The sequence below is a fragment of the Scyliorhinus canicula genome, unplaced genomic scaffold (assembly GCF_902713615.1).
Source record: "Scyliorhinus canicula unplaced genomic scaffold, sScyCan1.1, whole genome shotgun sequence".
Classification (NCBI taxonomy): Eukaryota; Metazoa; Chordata; class Chondrichthyes; order Carcharhiniformes; family Scyliorhinidae; genus Scyliorhinus; species Scyliorhinus canicula.
In genome coordinates this window covers 160,706-177,089 of record NW_024055493.1, presented here as the reverse complement: position 1 = coordinate 177,089, position 16,384 = coordinate 160,706, and positions in this window count along the sequence as shown.

The following is a 16,384-nucleotide window of genomic DNA, read 5'->3' as shown; positions in this document are numbered from 1 at the left end:
TAACATTTGACAGAGAAGTTAATGAATCATAACGGACACGGCGATCAGCAAAGTTATCCTTCAGCATCCAAATCATTGCCGCTAATTTCACTGACCACCGGCTGTCTAACATTCACTGGTGTTGGGAACACAGGATATCAGGACTTTGCGGAATATTACACAATATCACAGGAATAAATGTTCTATCTTCCAATGAAGCAGGTCATGAACTGGTCATTTCTCCACTCGTTGGCAGCAATGAGAGAGACTGTTAAATAATGGAAATCAACACAAATTAAACTTTACAGACTACGGTGAAAATCAGGTAAAAGTTTAAATGAGGTCAACAACTCGGAGAATATTCCAAGAATTCCGCCGGGTTTTGAGCACTTTTATGATTTTCTTTTAATTCAACTTATATTTTTTTGCAATTCCTCTCATCTGATTGGGCTTGTGGATTGGGTCCATCAACACCACTCACTCTCACTTCATTAGGTTCTTCACAAACGGACTTTCATAACTAGAGTGACCTTCACACGGAACTTATATAAATTAAATAGTTTACTATTTTCCGATAATGTTTAATCTAAGAGTGAACAGATCATTTACTGAATATATTTATTTAGATGGATCACCATTTAAAACGCTTACTTCATGTGCGACTGAAACATTTATTGTTAAATGGATAAATCCCATTGAATCCATTAATATTCAGGTTAATCTGCCCCACACAGTATTTGGCAGCAATCCAGCCGCCTGCAGTCAGGGAGGCTCGAATGTTCAATGTTGTTTACAGGAAGCATCTGGATTTTTTTCAGAGATCTGTTGGCTCAGTACTGACCGCTTGGCTGCAAGCCAACTTCAAACTCTTAACATTGTCAATGAGGACTATTTATAAACAAATCTACCCAGCAACAGTACTGCGGATCATTTTATGTTTTAAATTGTTTTAAATTAAGTGGAATCAAATTCCCACTCCGACTATGGTGGGATTTGTACCCGAGCATTTGTACCCGGGCATTTTTATTACTGGCCCAATAACATTAATACTGCATCACCATCCACCCAAAATATAAAGGGATCACTGATTTGATGTAGAGATGAGTGTTAGTTGGATGCCTGAATATTGTGATTGAGGATTCAGTGACTGGAGGTGATGGACGGATGGATAGATGGCCCTGAAAGATGCTGTTCTACATTCTCAGTTTTGCGCTTGATGATTTCACAAATTTAAGTTGGTCCTTTATAATTTGTATCGCCTGATACATTCGGTGGCTGAAGCCTTTCTGGGTGAATTCCCTCCCCAGACTATCGGCAAATAACGAGCTAGACGTCACTAAGAGGGAACTGGAGATATTCCTGCGGTGCTGGTGATTCTTCTCTGCTGATGGCGAATCTTCATCTCAAAAACAGAAAGCGGGAACGTGATTACATTGTGGAGGACGGCTGTAATATTTGGAACATGTGGCCATTTCGTGTACAATATGTCACTCCAGATGTCCCTACCCAAATTAATGAAGACAGCAGACTAAAAACATATTAATGTGAAAACAGAAATACTGTGAAACTCAGTGGAGAGCTGTAAATGTTGAATTACTTTCCAAAACAGTGTAATAAGACATTGGGAAGTAAAGGTTCATTAACGTCACATTAGGTAAAGGCATTTTTATTTCTACCGGCACTTTAAAAATCATCTCACACCCCAGTCTGGCGATTCTGTGTGACGATGAGGTGATCACTGACCAATACAGCGCAGAGGCTGCTGGGTAGCTGCACATTCTCCTCGGTGTGGTCTAATTCCATTTCACATTGAATTCCGGTGTAGATGTGACTTCTTGGTGACAGAATGGTCAATGCTATTCAATTACGTTTAACCTTAATAAATTATGTTAAACACACAAGAAAAGAATTAGGAGCAGAAATAAGCAAATAAGCCCTTCGAGCCTGCTCCGCCATTCAATCATCACGGCTGGTCGCTTCATGGTCTCAAAACCACCTCCATTAAATGAATTCTATTTACATTTTGTAAAAGAAAGTGCGGATCATAATTGGTGAATGGAACTTCTTATGTTGTGTTGAAGATAATTGAATAATGTCATTATTTAACTTTGTGACTTGTGACAATTGGTGATATTCGCCACGGAATTGCTAAACAATTACCATTTCCAACAAAATAGAATCTAACCATCGCTCCTTGACATTCACTGATATTGTCATCGCTGAATTCCCCACGATCAATACACTGGGGTTACCATTGACCAGAAACTGTACCGGACTGACCATATAAATGCTGAGGCTACAAGATCCGATCAGCGTCCAGGAAACCTGCGGTGAGCAACACACCTCCTGACTCCCAAAGCCTGTTCACCATCTACAAAGCATAAACCTGGAGTGTAATTGAATACTCTCTAGTTGCCTGGCTGGGTGCAGCTCCAACAAAATTCAAGAATCTCGACACCATCCAGGCTAAAGAAGCTTTATTGTCATCCCATGTGCAAACACTCATTCAATCCACCTCCGGCGAATAATGGCAATAATGTCCCATCCACAAGATACACTGCAGGAACGCAGCAAATCTCCTTTCGAAACACCTTCGGAACCCAGGACCATATCCTTCTAGAAGGAAAAGGCAGTTGATACATGGTAAGATCACCTCCTGGAAATTCCCCTCCAAATCATTCATTATCCTAACTTGCAAATATATCACCGAATCTTCGCTGTCGCTGGCTCAAAAGCCTGTAACTGCCTCCCTAACAACATCGTCGGTGTACCTACACCAGAGTGGCTGCAGAGGTTCAAACAAGCAGTTCACCTCCTCTTTGTGAAAGGCAATTAGCGATGGACAATAAATCACGACCTAGCCCTCGGTGCCCACACCATATAACTTCATTTAAAACAGGACTTTGTGGAACGATGGCAATTGCTGAATCTAATCATTTATATTCATAAATTAATGAAAATTGGTGAATATAATTGCTATGTTTCTGACCATTTATGGCCTCCGCCTTCTCTGCTGGAACATATAAGGCATCCCACATGAGATTCATGATGTAAAATCATAACCAATATCGGAAACAAAGTGGACAGAGGGAAGTGCAACAACTATTGACATATCTCACTCATTGCAGCACTGGGAAGGCCTTTGCTAGCTTTACACTTTAAACACTTCATCTGCTTGCAGGCGGAATGTTGCTGGAAGTAAGGTGCTGTGTGTGTGTCGCAAGATTTACTCTGAACACGATCTGCTCTTTCTGCCACATGTCTACCGCTTCACCTTACTTTAATCAATTTCATCAATCTCAATAAACATTCGACACTGTAGGTGGGCTGGTGTGAACCAGTGGATTTAGCAGCTTTGAAATCGACAAAAACCGAGAAAACGGCAACACAGAACGACAACTGGGAGCTTCATGTGCAACATTTGTGGATCTATTTGCTGTGTATCTATTGGAAATAGAAGGATGCCGTGGCCTTTGTTAAATTTGTGCGCAACATGTGTTTCACACAAACACAGCCACACAGTCTCCCACGCACGCATTCTCTCTGTCTTACACGCGCACACACATTTCCCCTTGAAAATTAAAATCCCATGTTAACTTCCTGGGAAGCTTCGGACACAATGGACCCAACCATTTTGCAGGTGGTATAATCAATCAATAAACACTCCCCAACAGTATGTTTGTGAGATTAATGTTAAATTTCCCATGGGCTCCATAGAACGCCCAGGTAAACATTCCTCTATTTAACAAAGATGAACAAAAACGCTTTACCAGGAATTGAGCCGCTTTGCTCTGGTACTGATCTCAATGTGGGAGAATCAGTCAGCCACACCTGCAATTAGTTACACTTTAAATTTTGTCACCTCCCGTAGAAGTAGATGTGATATTACATTTGTGGAAATGGATTATGGATACATCAACATCATGGATTATACCTGACAGCAACATTTTCACAGCAACTGCAATTGTAAAGTTTGGCCAGCAGATGGGATTTAAATCGAGGTGACTTGCATCACATGAAGCAGACATTGCCTCAATAATAACTGCTGCCTCTGCTAATTTTAAATTGGACTCCATCTGTATTTTTGTTAGGCTAGACAGTGTCTTTGTTTTTATACACGGCACTGTTTCAATTAATACTGCACCAGTACTTGTCAATGTTTATATCACACAATCAATGTGATCCTATTTTCAATATACAGGATCTGACTCTGCAGTTTTGCCACATCCAGTCCTGAATAGTAACGAATAAATAAACAAAAGGCCGGAATAGGAGCCTCAATAAAATTCCCCTCTTCAATGATGCGGGAGCCCAGCACGTCAGTGCAAAAAACAAGACTGAAAGTTTCTGCCAGAGGTGCCGAGATGATGATCCATCTCGGCCTCCTCCGGTGGTCTGCATCATCATGGATGTCAGTCTTCAGCAAATTTGATTCACTCCACACGATATCAACAAACGGCTGACGGCGCTGCTAATGCATTATCCCTGGCAACATTCTAGCAACAATACTGAAGATGTGTGGCCTGGAGCTGGCTGCGCCCCAGGCAAGTTGCTCCAGTGCAGGTACAGCACTGCCCTGTACCCAACAATGTGTAACATTGCCAAACATGACCCGTCCACATAAGGCAGGAAAAACCCAACCCGGCCAATTATTTCCCTATCAGTCCGCATTCGATCATCAGCAACTTCATGAAAAATGTCAAGGAGCATCCTGTCACGTATAGTGTCCTAGCATAGTGCCCCCGGACCCGGACCTTCATCATAAGGTCAGAAGTGGGGTTGTTCGTTGATGATTACCCAATGTTCTGCACCATATTCGATTCCTCAAATACTGAAGAAGTCTGTCTCCATGTACAGTAAGACTTGGACAACATTCAGGCTTGGGCTGACAAGTGTCAGGCAATGACCACCCCAAAAATAGAGATGCTAACCATCTCCCCTTGATTTTAAATGACACTGCCTTGATATAATCCCCCACCATCATTAGCATTGATGAAAAACTGAACTGGAAGAACAATTTCAATAATGTGGCTACAAAAGCAGGTCAGTGGCTGGAAATTTTACGGTGAGTTACTCACTTCCTGACTTCCCAACCCCGACTCATCATCTAGAAGGCAGATGTCAGGGGTTTAACTGAATATTCTCCATTTGTCTGAAGTGCGCCCTTCAAGCAACACTCGAGAATCTCAACGTCATCCAGGACAAAGTGGCCGACTCGAGGAACACCCCATCCACCAGCTGAAACATTCACTCCCTGCATCACGGGTGTACAATTCTAGCAGCGTGAGCGATATACAAGGATGTACTGCAGCAACTGCTTCCTTCTATACCACCTTCCAAACCCACGAACTCAGACATTTAGAAGGACCAGGCCCGGCAGACGCATTGTAACAGCAGGACCTGCAAGTTCCCCGACAAGCCTCACACCATCTTCATAGATTTCATAGAATTTACAGTGCAGAAGATGGGAACTATATCTCTTTACTGTCACTGGTCAAAATCCTGGAACTCCCTTCCTATCAGCTCTGTGGGTGGACGTGCTCAGTATGGAATGCAATGGTTCAATAGCGGGATCAACACCACATTCCCAAGGGCAATTAGGAATTGGCATCAAATGCTGACGTTACTGGTGACACCAAGATGCCATTAAATCATTTTTAAAATATCTGTCAGCTTACATTCACCTAGCCCCGGCCTCTGTTTACATTACACTCGCCGTGTCTCTATCACATTACAGCAGGTCCTGTCTCAGTTTCCCTGCACTCGGCTGAGTATCAGTTGTTAATATACAGGCCCACGCCCTGTTTATATTACAAATTATTAATAATAACTGCACTGAATCATATGTCGGTTCGTCTGGCACGAAACACGTCACAATGGTTACAGCATCAGAACGTTTATCTGTGCATCGTAACTGGAACAACATTCTGTTTGCATCACGTGGTTCGGTCTCAGTTATTACTCGACAAGATAGTTAGATTCTAATAAACTCAATGCTGCTTTAGTTAATTCTACACCTGTCCATGTCCCTGTTTGTATAACACTAGCCCCTGCCCCTGTTATTCTTGTGTTGTACGATATCCCTCTTATTGCTGCATTGATCATGTCTCAATTTGTATCAATCGACACTCCGCTAGACCAGAACTCAGTTTATATTGCACTAGACCCAGTTTTTTATTATGTTATCGGCGGCACGGAGGCATAGTGGTTAGCACTGCTGCCTCATAGCTCCAGGGTTCAATTCTTGACGATCCGTGTGGAGTTTGCACTTTCTCCCTGTGTCTGAGTGGCTTTCCTCCGGGTGCTCCCGTTTCCTCCCATAACCCAAAAATATGTAGGTTAGGTTTATTGGCCATTCTAAATTGCCCCTTAGTGTCCAGGGATGCGCAGGTCATGTTGCAAGGGCAGGAGATTGGGGAAGGTGTTCTTTTAAAGGTCGGGGCAGATGCTATGGGCCGAGTGGCATTCTGCCCTGTAGGGATTCTATATTTGATCCTGAATCTGCCTATTTGTTTTCGAGACCTGCTCCCTTTTATTAATGCACCAGATGATGACTCTATTTTGAATTGTGGGCGCATTATTCCACAGGTCTTTGAGATGGAAAGATAATATAATAAATAGATATTTTGAACAAGAAATCAGTATATGGCAACAGCCTGAAACGGGATGTATAGTGTATACAGTGTGTGCTATGCAACATTTGATATTCATTTTCAGTGCAGTCAACGGAATTAGATTTCAGTTGGCACTTCTTCGTTGCCAGTGCCCAAGACCAATTCCTACCCCAGAGAGTTGGATGTGTAGCAGGATGCAGAGTATTGTGTTCCCATGTGCTTGTTGCCCTAGTGATTCTCGGAGGTCTCGGGTATGGAAGATGCTGTTGAAGAAATCTTGGCGAGTTTCTGCAGTGCAGCCCGGCGATGTTACACAATGCAGCTACTGCATGCCTGCTGTGAAGAGAATGAATGTTGCTGTAACATTAGGTTCTGTCTCAGTTATTTATCTAATTGTCCTATGTTTATGTGACACAATTACAACTATTCCATTCCCTTAGTTTATTGCACTAGGCCCAGGCAATAGAATTTCAGTTGTACAAGTTGAAGTGGCTGCAAGAAGATCAGGGAGGTCTGCGCTTGTATGTCCACAGATCCAGGGTGGTGACAAGACAGATTATGACGTTTATCTGGGCATAGATCAGCATTGCTCGCTAATGAATTTTAGACTGTCACTGTTCCCTCAGTTTTTTTAATCTTCACAATTTCCACTTCAGCCATTTTCCAAAACATTGTACATGGTCTACCGCAGCAATTACCGAGGCTGGGTCCAATGTAATATGAAGAGACATGCCCAGTGCAGAATTGAGGCTGTATCTAATGGAATACAAACAGAGACAGGTTTAAATTAATAGAAACAGAGTCAGGTTGTAGGTTAATGTAAAGAGAGACAAACAGGGTCCCTCAGTCCAAAAGATGAAGGAGCGGAATTAGGCCATTCGACTCATCGCGATTGCTCCCCCATTCAATCATTGCCAATATGTTCCTAATCCCCATTCTCCTCCCTTCTCCCAATAACTCCTGAACGCCTTATTGATCAAGACATGTCCTCTAATTGGTGGCCTAGTTTAATATGAACAAAGAGAAATAGGTCCTTATTTAATATAAACTGACACAGGCACAAGGTAGTATAATATAAACAGAGACGGGCTCACAGCCTGGTGCAATACAGAGACAGGGACGACTGCCCCTTCAAACACTCGCAGGCCAGGTGCATCACAGGTTGGAGACAAAGAGAAACTCCCTCACACTGTCCCCATCAAACATTCTCAGAGCAGCTGCAGTTTGTTTAGATATAGAATTAAATTCCCTCTCGCTCAAACACATTAAAGGCCTAGAAACCAAGAGTTCTATACCAGGCAAAACCTCTTCTGCGCTCTTCCTTCAGAGATTCCCAAGACAGGTTGACAGTGGGGTTAGTTACTGGGTAAAGAAACCTCTGCATTTTCCCATCAAACCCACCCAGGTCAGGTGCAGCACAGTTCAGATACGGAGTAAATCTCCCTGTGCACAGTCATATCAAACACTCACAGGGCAGGTTCAGTGCAGGTTACATGCAAGTAAACTTGCTCTACACTCTTCAGTCAAATGCTCCAAGGCCTCGGCAGCTGGATTAGTGCAAGGAAAGATTCTTCGACCCTGCCACATCAATCCTCACCACCATGTGCAGCCCAGATCAGATATAGAGGAAACTTGTCTCTACAGTTCTCATTAAACACTCCAAGACCATTGAATGCTCCAACCTCATTTTAGAGTAAAATTCCCTCGACGGATTCCAATACATTGGATTCGATGCATTTAGTTGGGAAGCCAACGGGGTGAGTTCGGGCTGAGAGGGCTGGTTTAGCTCAGTGGGCTAGACAGCTGGTTGTGATGCAGAACATGCCCAGCAGCCCGGGTTCAATTCCCGTTCCAGCTCACCTGAACAGGCGCCGTAATGTGGCGACTCGGGGCTTTTCACAGTAAAATTGTTATTAGTGTTGGCCACATGTCGATTAAAGACAATGACCCTTTGTGGAGAGACATGAGATAGAACCAGTTATGAGAAAGACACAGAGAGAGATAGGATGCAGGACATTCTACTAACACACTTGGCATGCCCTTATATTTAGAGATTAGAGGGAATATTTCCTAATTATGAACATGGATATCATCATGACATTTTTCTCATATAACTGATGAATTAAAAAAATGTCGAAAAACAAACACTACTGGAATCCGTTGATCTATTTGCATCATTTGCTCTATTTCTGTGCGGTGTTGGTGGGGAAACATTTGTTTTGCTTTTCTCAGTCCGCAATCTAATCTAGATCTTCTATTTCTGTGTCTATTTACATAAACACCTCACTGGTCACAATGAAGTGTTCATGTCAGCAAAATTAGATAAACACAGTCACTTATTGATTAGTTTTAACTCAAAATAGCGGTTTATTTTAAGAATATTGACAGTTGGTTAAAATGAATAGAAACTTCCATTAGAACAGATGTTACTTAATTGAAATAAAAAATACTTTAAATTAAGAATTTATTCTGAAAGTTCTGATGCCTCAATTAATAAAGCATCTTTAACCAGCTACTTTTCCACTGAACGTTAATTTGATTGAAATATTAACCTATTTAAAGTAGATAGATTAAAACATCAAGCAGAGGAGTGATCTATAGTCACATCAATCTCAGATCTTTCAACATATTACAACCAGCATTTTAAAAATGTTAACATTTGAAAAGAGCTTGCTTTTGTAAAACACTTTACGCGACCTCAGGTCACCTCAACGCCCTTAAAACTCACTGATATTTTTTTGCTGAATTTAGTCTCTGCTGTAATGTTGGAAACAGAGCAGGGAATTTGCGCACAGCAGCTCCACAAACTGAGATGTGATAAGTGACCAGCTAATTTGTGATTTTAGATGAAGAACGGACATTGGTCCAACATACTGGGAAAAGCAGCTCTGCCCTTAGAATTATATCAGTGAGGTAATCCATCTGAAATGTGAATCTGTTTCTCTCTCTGCTGATGCCCACTGGCCTTCTCCGCAGTCTTTTTTGTTGTTTTTGTTTTAGATTTCCAGAATCTGCAGCAGTTTGCGCAGTTTTGGATTCATTCTCGCCATGTAGCCATCAGTGACAAAGTCAGCATTAACTATCCATCCTGAGAAGCCGGATGTGAACCATCTTTTTGATGAGGTGCACTTCGAGCAATTTTATTCACATTTGACTTTCTGTAGCATCTTCCCTTCAACTGACTTGCTTGCTCGGCAATATCAGAGATAGTTAATAGTCAACCACATCATTGTTGAAATAGAGACACATATAGGCCAGAGAGAGTAAGGAGGGAAGATTTCTTCTGAAGGACGCTGGTGAACCTGCTGGGCTTCGCGTGAAATTTCCATTTCTTCGGAAGTATAAACAACGCGATGATTTTTGGTTGATTGATTAAGCCATTCAATTGAAAGTCTCTACAGCTGCAAAAACCCCATAGGATTTGGAGCAGAACTTGGCCATTCGGCCCATGGAATCTGATCTGCCATTCAATGAGTTCGTGGCAAATCTGGTAAAAATCCTCAACTCCACATTTCCACGTCGTTCCCATAACCCTTGATTCCCTTACTGATGAAGAATCTGTCTGTCTCAGCCTTGAACACATTGATTGACCAGGCCAACTCTCTATGGCAAAGAATTCTAGAGAATCACTACCCTCTGAGAGAAGAAATTCCTCCTCATCCTCGTCTGAAATGAGTGGCACCTTACACTTAGATTGTGCCCTATGGTCCTAGACCCTCCCACAAGCCGAAACAACCTTTAACATCTACATTGTCAAGTGCCCTGAGATAACTATAAATCTCAGTAACTTCGCCTCTCATTCTTCTAAACTCCAATGCGTGTAGTCCTAACCTACTTAAGCTCTCCTCATGTCAGTCTCTGTGGTGCAATTGGTCAGCGTGTTTGGCGGTTTACCGCAAGGTCTGTGATTCAAGGCCGGATTCTTCTTTATTTGCTGACAGACAGAGGACCGATGGGCCGAAGAGCCTCTGTCGGTGCTGTGAAATGCTACCTGCCTTTGAAAATCCCTCCACTCTCGGGACTGCCCCCAAATATCTATCTTTACATAAGGAGACCAAACCGTTCACAGCACTGTAATATGCCCTGGAGGAATTTGCACTCCTGTGTCTGGAGTATTAGTTCAGACCTCCAGGTTACCAGTTTTGTAATAATCTTTGCGAAACTACCCTAAGACTGAAATCATCACATCTAAAGATGGAACAACTGAACATAATACACTCCTCCTGAATTCGATCACAGGTCTGGATCATGGGCTCAGGTATCTGTTGTGGGAGGTGATATGGATTCCACTAGACAAGACTGCTAACCTATCATGGTTTGTATTTTGACATTCTGATATATTGCTCAGTGTATCTAAAGTTCAAACTCTGGGTCCAGTCTTACTTGGGTCAATTTAATTTTCAGAGGTTGGTCTTTATTAGTCTTGGTCTTATTCGGACACAATGGTAATGGTGAATGGATGTCCATTGGCTCCATATAAAATATCAGTTATTCCAAAAATAGCATCTAAATGCAAGCAAGGCAGAAACATATGTACAACCTGATCTTCTCACTGCATCAGCTGCACGGTCAGAGCGGTTGGAAGCTGGGATTGTTTTCCTTATAACCCAGCAGGTTATGGGAAGGCCTGGTGAAAATTGTCAAAATCGGAATGGTTTTGTTTGATTAGTTAGGAAGAAACTTAATTCACTGGAAGAAGGGTCAGAAAACAGAGAACACTGATTAATGAGATATGAATTAATTTTCCGCTCTGATTATAAACCGATCAAATCGCAACAGGACTAGACAGGGCGGATGCAGAGAGGATGGTCCCGATGGCCGGCAAAGCTAGAACAAGGTGTCACAGTCTAAGGATACGGGGTTAACCATTTAGGACTGAGATGAGGAGCAATGTGTTCACCCTGAGATTTGTGAATCTGTGAATTCTATACAACAGAACGAAGTTGAGTCCAAAGTATTCTATGTTTTCAAGAAGGCGTTAGATAAAGCTCTTGGGGATCAAAGCTATAAAGGGACCAAATGACAGGGGGGAAAGTGGAAACAGGTTACTGATGTGGATGACCAACCATGATCAGAATGAATAGCGGAGCAGGGACAGAATGGTCTACTCCTGCTCTATTTTCTATGTCACTGTATTACGTCAAATCTGTTTCTTCTCAAGTTGAATGAGACTCTGCCTTTATTTATATTAAAGTAAATCCTGTCCCTGTCTGTACTACACTGTTCTGTTTGTGCCACACTCAATTAATATTACACTAAACCATGCATATTATTATATTACATTAAGTTCCGCCTCTTTTATATTCCACTGGAATGTGTCTCTTTACATCACACCAGGGCCTGTCTCTGTTAATATTACACTGGACCATGTTCCTGTTGTCTGTCTCGATATTACAAATTATTTTATATATTTGCTTGTTGTGACTCGTGGTGTTCCGCAGGGACCAGTGGTGGGACCTTTGATGTTGGTAGTATATATAAATTATTTTGAGGAAAATGTAACTGATCTGATTAGTAAGTTTACGGACGACACAAAGGTTGGTAGGGCGAAAGAGAAAATGTTGGAAAATCTCAGCAGGTCTGGCAGCATCTGTAAGGAGAGAAAAGTGCTGACGTTTCGAGTCCAATGACTCTCTCTCACACAAAGGTTGGTGGAATTGCAGATAGCGATGATAACTGTCAGAGGACATAGCAGGATTTAGATCATTTGGAGACTTGGGTGGAGAGATGGCAGATGGAGTTTAATCCGGACAAATGTGAGGTCATGCATTATGAAAGGTCTAATACAGGTGGAAAATATACAGTGAATGGCAGAACCCTCAAGAGTATTGACAGTCAGAGAGACTTAGGTGTACACGTCCACAGGTCACTGAAAGGGGCAATACAGGTGGAGAAGGCAGTCAAGAAGGCATACGGCATGCTTGCCTTCATTGGTCGGAGAATAGTGCTTAAAAATTGGCAAGTCATGTTGCAGCTGTATAGAACCTTAGTTAGGCCACACTTGGAGTATAGTGTTCAATTCTGGTCGCCACACTACCAGAAGGATGTGGAGGCGTTTGAGAGTGTGCAGAAGAGGTTTACCGGAATGTTGCCTGGTATGGAGGGCATTAGCTATGAGAAGAGGTTGAATAAACTTGGTTTGTTCTGACTGGAACGACGGAGGTTGAGCGACGACCTGATAGAGGTCTACAAAATTATGAGGAGCATAGGCAGAGTGGATCGTCAGAACCTGATGCACTGGCAGTGTTAGACAGAACCGTGTCTCACAGTATCGCCAGATTGGCACCCACAGGATAAATATCTGAACAACCATAGAACTCTCATCTGGTTAAGGAGAGCAATTGAAATCACTGCAAAAACGTATTGACCGTTCGTGTCGGTGTGGAAAAAACATTGTTCAAAATGTTTGCAACTGTAATCAATCAAGACGTAATGCTATCTTCGGAATTAATTGTTTCACTTTGCCATGTCTTCATGCGTCTCGGCCCTGAGCTCTGGTATGCATTCCACACTCCTCTTTACCTCAATTCCCTTAATAAAAATCATCCCATATAACTTGCTTCGTCGACCAAGCTTTCAATCATCTGACCTAATAACTCTTTAGACATATATTAATCCAGACCCTGCAGCAGGAATTACCGAAATAGACCCTACCTCAGTTTAGACTATTCCAGACTCTGAATCAATGGTCACTGCTCGACGTCCTATATCATTTAAGGTGAATCAAACTTTGTATCAGTAATTTCTGCACTAGAACCTGTCTCGGTTTATGTTAGTGTGGACTCTGTATCAGTAATCACTGCACTAGATCCAATCTCAGTGGCACTGTTGCTTCACAGCGCCGTGGTCCCAGGTTTGATTCCTGACTTGGGTCACTGTACGGAGTCTGCACGTTCTCCCTGTGTTCTGTATGGGTTTCCTCCTGGTGTTATGGTTTCCTCCCACGTGCCCCGAATGACGTGCTGTTAGGTAACTTTGACTTTCTGAGTTCTCCCTCTGTGTACCCGAATAGGCGCCTGAATGCTGCGACGAGTAGCTTTTGACAGTAGCTTAATTGCAGTGTTAATGTAAGCCTACTTGTGGCAATAAAGGTTTTTGGATTAGTTTAGGTCAATTTCCACCCTGTATGAGTGATAATCGTTTTAGACCATGTCATAGAGCCATGGAGTCTTAGAGGTTTACAATACAGAATGACGCCCTTCCATCCATCGTATCGGCGATGGCAATGAAGCACCTATCTATTCTAAGATCGTCCACAGATGGTCTTCAGACCATAAAACCATAAGAACATGAGCAGAACTAGACCATTAGGCCCATCGAGTGTGCTCCTCATTCAATCATTTTTAAAAATAAATTTAGAGTCAGCAATTCATTTTTTCCAATGAAGGGGCAACTTAGCGTGGCCAATCCACCTACCCTGCACATCTTTTGGGTTGTGGCGGCGAAACCCATGCAAACACGGGGAGAATGTGCAAACTCCACACGGGCAGTGACCCAGGGACAGGATCGACCTCGGCACTGTGAGGCAGCTATGCTAACCACTGCGCCACCGTGCTGCCCCTCCTCATTCAATCATGACTGTTATGTTTCTAATCGCCCATCTCCTGTTTTCTCCCCATACCCCTGATCCCCTTATTAATCAAGAAACTATCTATGTCTCTCAGACTGGTTATATATAGGGAAAGATCATTCGGCACTGCCAAATCAAATCCTCACCACTCTGTGCAGCTCAGGTTAGATACAGAGTAAAATTTTCTCTACAGTTCTGATTAAACACAACAAGGTAATTGAATGCTCTAACCACATTTTAGAAGAAAACTCTCTCTATGTATTCCAATTCATTGGATTCGATCCATTTAGTTGGAAGCCAATGGGGTGTGATCGGGCTGAGAGAATATATTGGGCACATGTTGACTTCAATTTGTCGATTACAGACAATGACCCATCGTGGAGAGGCATGAGACAGAACCAATTGGGAGAAAGACACAGATATCAGATACATGAAAACTCTACGAACACATTTGGCATGTCATAATATTCGAGATTAAAGGGAAACTTTCCTCATTCTGAACATAGATATCATGATGACATTTTTCTAATATAACTGATGAAGAAATAAATGTCCAAAAACAATTACTGCTTGAATCCGTTAATCTATTTACATCTTCATCTCTATTTCTGTGCTGTGTTGGCAGGGAAATAGTTGTTTTGTTTTTGTCAGTCTGCAGTCTGAACTGGGCCTTCTATTTCTGTGTTTATTTACTTAAACACCTCACTGGCACAATGTCAGCAAAACGAGATAAACACAGCCACTTATTGATTAGTTTCAACTCAAAATAGCCGGTTATTTTAAGAATATTAACAGTCTATTAAAATGTATAGAACCCTCCATTAGAACAGATGTTACTTAATTGAATTAAAGAATACAGTTGAATTAAGTGTTAATTCTGAAAGTTCTGATGTCTCAATTAATAAAGCATCTTTAACCAGGCTGTTATTCCACTGAATGCTAATTTGATTGAAATATTAACCGATTTAAAATAGATAAATTAAAACATCAGGCAGAGGAGTGATCTATAGTCACATTAATCTCAGATCTTTCAAAATCTTACAACTTGCATTTTAAAATGTAAACGTTTGGAAAGAGTTTGCTTTTGTGAAATGCTTTACCCGATCTCAGGTCATCCCAATGCCCTGAAAACTCACTGATATATTTTTGCTGAATTTAGTCACTGCTGTAATGTTGGAAACATAGCAGGGAATTTGTGCACAGCAAGATCCCACAACCTGAAATGTGATCAGTGACCAACCAATCTGTGATTTATGTTCAAGAACGGACATTGGTCCAGGATACTGGGAAAATCAGGTCTACTCTTTAGAATTCTGTAAATGAGGCAATCCACTAGAAATGTGAATCTGTTTCTCTCTCTGCTGATGCTCACTGACCTGCTGAGCAGCCTTTTTTATTTTGTTTTTGTTTTAGATTTCCGGATTCTGCAGCACTTTGCACTATTTTTAACATTCATTCCCGGCCTATGACCCTCACTGACAAAGTCAGCATTAACTGTCCATCCTGTGAAGCCGGATGAGAACCACCTTTTAGATAAGGTGCACTTTGCACAGTTGAATTCACATTTGACTTTATATTGCAGATTCTCTTCGACTGACTGGCTTGCTCGGTAATATCAGAGGTAGTTAAGCGGCAACCACATCATTGCTGAACTAGTTACATATAGTCTAGACAGGGGAAGGAGGGAAGATTTATTTTCCTGAAGGACATTGGTGAACCTGCTGAGCTTTGGGAAATTTCAAGAGCTTCATGAGTATTATGAATGACACGACGATTTAGAACATAGAACAGTACAGCACAGAACAGGCCCTTTGGCCCTCAATGTTGTGCCGAGCCATGATCACCCTACTCAAACCCACGTATCCACCCTATACCCGTAACCCAATAACCCCCCCCTTAACCTTACTTTTTATTAGGACACTACGGGCAATTTAGCATGGCCAATCCACCTAACCCGCACATCTTTGGACTGTGGGAGGAAACCGGAGCACCCGGAGGAAACCCACGCACTATTTGTATTGCTGACTTATTAATTCATTCAATTATAAAACTATAAGATGTAGGAGCAGAAGTTGGCCATTCGACCCATGTACCTTCTCTGGACGGCCTCCAAAATATCTATCCTTAGGTAAGGAGACCAAAACTGCTCACATCATTGCAATATGCCCTGGTGGAATTTGTACTGCCTCTGGAGTAATAGTTCAGGCCTCCAGATTACCAG